Genomic DNA, 6,348 nt, shown 5'->3' with positions numbered 1-6,348 from the left:
GTGTGCTCTTTGTTTTATAATAAAAGCATGCTTTACCTATGAATGCTGCAAAAGATTAAGGATGCAAAGATAAAAACTCTGAAATGCAGCTTTTTTATTTCTTCCTCAAGCAGTTCTCAAGTTCTCACCTTATTTACTGTAACCCAGGATTGACTTTATCAATGCAAATAAGATTCACATAAGTGTCAGATCAGAACTGCAGCAACCTCTGATCTTTGTAACATTTATTTTTCAAGCTATTACATGCTTGTCAGATATGAGCCTTATTTTTTTTTCCTATTATTTGTACCTTAATACTTAGATTCATCATTGCACCTGCAGTTTATTACAGCACCCACACTGCACAGCTTCCGGGTATAACAATAAGGTTATGAGGAATGCCAGGAAGAATTGCAGGGCCTGCCTTGTGCAAAGTTATAGTAGAGGTCAGGAATACTAATGGGTCCAGAAAAGTCCTGTGTTTATAGCAAGAGATAGTAAGTCCCTCAGGCCAGTCAAGGTATTACATCAGCATCTGTGACATGGGGCAGCTATTTGTCTAGATGAGTGTTACTGGATAAACCAAGTCCTAACTCTCTCACCTCAAAAAAAGCATGAGGAAATACCCCAAGGAACAGATAATGGTAATTTGTAAACCTGTGGTACCACAGAAAGACAACTGCAAATTGGCAATCAAGACACATTTCACTGGTCTAACCCAACAGCTACCTGTCCTCACAAACCCTATTTAGAAAGGATTTTTCAGAAGGTACTTTGTCTTCCTATGTTATTCTAAGTTGTGTGCATATTTGTGCATTTCCAATTCACAGCATGACAAGTCTTGTGAACCTATGGAGAAGATGTTTTAAAAAGAATGTATTTTTCAGGAGGAAGCATCAGCTGACAATGTGATGACAGGTTGAGTACTTTCAGTAATTCTTATATTTTCCACTTCTAAGGAAACAATTCATTTCACAACATAAGCACTTGTTTCCCATTAGGTGTAGTCAATAAAAGACACCTGAGGGAAAAAACAAGGAAAGCAGTATCACAGAATATCAAAGTAGTAAATAAGAATGCCATCATATAGATGACTACTAGTTATAATAGGTAATATTTTCATATTACTTGTAAAGAATATGTAAGATCTGAGACTAAAAGCTTAAAATTTTGACAATTTTTTTTCAGCTTATCCAACTTCTACATGACAAAGCTGAGCTTGTTTGCCATTTTGTAAGACTCCTAAAAAATAAGGGCCCATCTGGAAGCCTGCTAACCACAATCACATGATGAAAAAGGAACTTCCTTTTTGTACTGTGTTTTGAATCAATGAAGTAAATATCATTAAATAGTACAGTACAACACTTGCCATGTTGGGCAGTTAATGACAGAAGAAGCACTGGTTTGGCTTGAAAAGGTACATGCACAATGAAAACTATTTTAGGACAAAGAAATCAGAAATGCAGCCAAAAGTTCCCTTTTCCGGTCTCTCAAAGCATGCGCTGGAAGAAATGACCCTTTCTGCCTTCCATGTAACACCCTTGCACCTAAGACTGGCACATCCTGCATACTCTGCATTGCAGCACCTCCTCATTTGTCAGGTTTCCAGCAGTATCCTCAGTCCAAAATCTTGTGTACAGTGGTAGGACTACCTCTTTAAACATTTTATTCAACCAGCCACAGGAATTATTTTTTTCCTGATTACTTTTAAAATAAATATTTACATGGCAATCTATTCCGAAGACTTATTATCCCCAACAGTTACTTAAAGACAGCCTGGAACTAAGTACCTTGAGCTATATCTGGTGTCTAAAAATTCCTGTGTCTTTCCTAGTTTTAAAGAATAATTCTTTTTAAAACTCTTCCATTTTAAAACTTAACTTTTAATGCAGACCTGAGGCATGTAACTTGTAGTTACTGATGAGAAATGGCTTGTTAAGCCCTTGCTTTTCCATGCTTTCCCCTTACTCCAGTAGTACCCTGTCACAGAAACTCACTACTCAGACAGGGAGGAATGCTAACACAGAGGTGAGTAGGGACCATATTTCCAAATAATTGCAGAGAACATCAAAAACTATGTGCCTTACTGTCCCATTGTTTTCAAACCAAACCATTTACTTAATTTTGTATCACAGGTAAAGATTATAAAATAGTAACAAATAAAATAATAATTTTAATATTTAATAGTAAACACACCTACACTGATGAAATTTCCTTCACCCAAAGGATCCGAAGGATGCCTTCTCTCATGCTATCAGTTGAGGACAGTAAAGGAAACTTGGAACCCATACAGCTCTCAGGTCCCTTTCTTCCCTGAGTGTACAAAGTTTCTAGAAACAAAGTATCCTTCACTCTCCCTTTGGTACCTGCCAAGCTGCAATAGATGTGCTTAAGGAAGCAATAGACTTTAAAAAAAAAAAAAATGTTCCAAAATAATTTATAGCCTGTATCTTTGTTATATTGGAGGGCATGTCATTAACCATCTAATTAATGTCATTTTTCTGTTATGCTGTATGATTTCAGGGTGTGGTAAAACACAAAGTCAAGAGACAATGATGATTGTCCATACAGAGAGCTGCTGACATTTTGGTCAATCTTCCAAACAGTTAATGAGAAGACTCTTGCTTAAATCCTCTGAGCAGGAAAAAGGCAGAACCAGACCCCCCCACCCCCCTACGAAACACATGCTTCAGTCATTATTCACTTACTCTGCCTTTCCTGGAATCATTATTCCCAGTCACTTCTCTCCCATAAGATGACACCACCAGAGGAAAGGCTGAGAGGAAAGGCTCAGGTGCCAAGGGGCCTAACAAATAGGTGTTCCCACTTTAATGCTTCAGCAGTTACCTCTGAATGGCTGTAAAGCAGGTGAGCACATACAATATCTGGATTCATTATCACAAGAAAAAGCATGGGAGGAAAGAAGGCAAGGACTGATGGATGGTTCAGTCCTTCAGTGGCTAATTCAAAGGCTGTATTTTTAATTAAACATTTCATAACTCTCTTAAGGACTTCCTTAAAAAGAATAAATTCCCACTGTAATTAAATGCATTCAAGTTGGTTTTCATTACTCGGACTTGTCTAGTCTTACATGGAAGTATACATAGTACACACACACTTCTGCCACAGCCTTTTAGCTTCCCTAGTCAATGTGTCAGAAAGGACAGTTCTGAGAATGGATTTGCTCAAAAAGCATCACTTTCCCAAACCAAGGAATTCTGCATTGTTATCTTGATCAGTTCTTAGTTCTACCTTATATTATTTCCCTTTTTATGCACACCTTTTCCTCCTGCTACCACTACAAATATTCTGTAACATCCTACAGCCTGAAAACCTTTCCAGCTGTTCATTATTTCCCTTCCCCGAGTTTCCAGCCATTGTTGGTAATCTCTAGCATTTTGCTAACTTCCTGCTTTCCAATCTCTGCTATCATGCAACCAATTTGTGAAGCTATGAATAACAAGTTAGAGCAAATAGATGAAAAACACAAAGTCGGCAACCTTAGTAATGCTCATGAATGAGAAAACCTGAACTCAGCAAAGCAGTCATTATCCTGATGGATGACGATGAGTGAATGCAGTAACAGCAACATTTTGTGAGTATTCATTAGGGAACAGTAGAGAACAAATTAAGTACTTAGAAATGGTACTTACAGAATAATAAACTTTATTTACAGCAAGTCAGAACTACTAACTAGCTTCTTGCTATGAAGCAGGTTTGGAAGCAACCGAGCTTGTTAGAGTAAGACTGCAGATGTCAAGATTGTTAGTTAATGCTACCACACATGAAGTAAACAGAAGACTGGGAAACCAAAACCACATAAAAATCAATCAATGCCAAACACAAAATAGCTAAAAATCAGAAGAGAACATAAAATTGCCAGATTCAAAAGCTGAGAGCATAAATTAAGGCAAGTGTAATACATACACACCAGTGGAATAACATCAGTGAAAAGACCAGGAGAAAGAGGATATGAAAGGAACTGTAAGAGCTACTGATATATGTGAGAAAAAAAAAAAGTATCTGACAGCTGCAAGGAAAATGTTCTGGTAACAATGCAAAGTGGAACAAATGTTGATGTTAATAGTATATGGATCTCAATACTGGAATATTTTTTAAAATCTGATAAAACAGATGAGCTAGGAGGAACATCAAGGAACTGAGAAATTCAACACAGATAAAAACACCATGACAATACAAAATCTTCTGTTTCATTGCTGCTGAACAGTAGGAGTGAAAGATGAGCAAAAGCAACAAATTCCAAGCTTCTTCTCACACTGTGCAGAGCTTCTTATATTAATCTGTTGCTTTTCTTACTACTGTTCTGCACTATCTTTTCCAGAAAATGGTCATTCCCACTTCAACTTCCCAACTCCACACACGTTCAGCCATAAGCTGAAGTTCAGCATTGACCAAACAATTCACCATCCCTAACCTTTTTCTCCATTTCTACAAAATACCATTTCTGTCATCATACCTTTAACTGCAGTGTTACTTCTGATTCACCCAGACGTGACAGAACAAGAAGTGACACATTTAAAGCCTGAAAATGTTACCTGCATAGCATTTGCAAGATTCATCCTCTTCCCTCTGTGCTCAGAATTGATGCTCCTGTCCAGATCATCCTTATCACTGTGTTCTGACTACTGCTCTGTCTCCAGCCTTGGCATGTTCCATCTCAATTCACCAGTTTCCTTTTAAAATATAACACTAAAGATCATTTCATTATGATATTCCAAAGATATGACCATTTTGCTGTTTATCCATGTCTGTCTCCCCCCAGCTCCCTAGACAACAAACTGCTTGTCTTCACCTTCAAGGCTTTCATTGCATTTGGCTTTCATTTCACAAATCATGACGAGATATTTTTTGAAATTACTTCGTAATCTCACTCAAGATGCCTGTTATGCATAGAAAAGCATACTTTTTATTCAAATTTCCTCTTGAAGTTTTTGTTGAGTACAATGATTTGACAAGTAGTTTGCTATGATGATTATTTTACAAATCTGACCAGTAATGTGCCATTATTTCTTTGTTGTCTTTTTCATGTGATGCCAACATTTTTAGACTGGCCTGAAGAGAGCCTTCAGCTACCTAAATACTACTGTAATACAAGTAATATATAATGGAAAAATATTAAATCTGATACACACAGAAATGGTTCTAAATCAGTGACCACAACAAAGTTGAATTACATATATTTACACACATGCATACATACAATGATCAAGTCATACCAAAATGAAATCATTAGGTACAGCAATATTTGTTTTTTTCCTTTAGACACTCCATTACTACATACAATGAAATTCACATAAAATGAGAGAAAGGCATTAGAAGGTGTGCTTTAATTACTGCTCTAACTGTTATCTTCAAAACTAATGCAGCATTTTCCAGTACATGACACCTTGTAACAAATCATCCCTCAAGCCCAGCTGGAACACTGGTCAGTGTCTATGTACAGGGCAAGTGTCTCCAGGACAGTAACAGGAAAGCTAAAGAACAACGGATGGGATGGTGACACCAAGTAAGTACTTCACAAGAATACAGTCAAAACTCATTCTTCTCTCTCAAAAAATACACACATTTAATGTTGGTCTTTTAATTCTAAGAAAAAAGCAATTCCAAAAATACAAACTGAACATCAGAGTCAAGCCAACCACCATAATAAAATTAAACAGTGACATTCACAATAGTTAAGTCTATGGACAGCTTAAGTTTGTCAACAATTTCTCCCCTCCCAAAGTACATTCCAATATTCATCTTTAAATGAAAGTTTATGAAAAATACTGCTGGTGTTCAGTTAGAATTAAAGGACTTAGATAAAGTGAAACAAGAGAGACAGATACAGGTGGTGTGAGTAAGGTTACAAAGGCTTTACATTTTGCATTATCCCAAGATATAAACATTCAAAAATTAACTTGAAGTTGCTGTGTTATCAAAATATTGCAGCTATAGGCAAGGCAACATTAAATTAATAGCTGAGGGTGTGAGTAAAACCACACATTTTAGTGAAGGTAAACAGAAGTGGCAGTTTTTAATTAGCATTTTTATAAAGCTAATATTACCCAGCCAGCCATAAGCCAGGCACAGGATAAAAAGCTCTGTCTGCTTCCTTTGGCTATAAGGTGACGGATAAAAAGCAGTAAAAAAAAAAAAAACAATCACCATTTCAAGATGTTCAAAATGAGCAGAAAAAGTCAAACAATTAAATAACAGAATAAATAAGTACTAACTCAGACAGTACACTTTGAACCTCTGTCATTTGTAAATGCTACCTCATTTTATTTTGGTGGCAAACTGTAAGCATGTAAGAAAACTAACCTCATGCAGTACAGCAAATAACCACCAAAGTAAAAATAATCTTCT

This window comes from Heliangelus exortis, chromosome 8 (assembly GCF_036169615.1).
Source record: "Heliangelus exortis chromosome 8, bHelExo1.hap1, whole genome shotgun sequence".
NCBI lineage: Eukaryota > Metazoa > Chordata > Aves > Apodiformes > Trochilidae > Heliangelus > Heliangelus exortis.
This window is presented reverse-complemented; position numbering follows the sequence as displayed.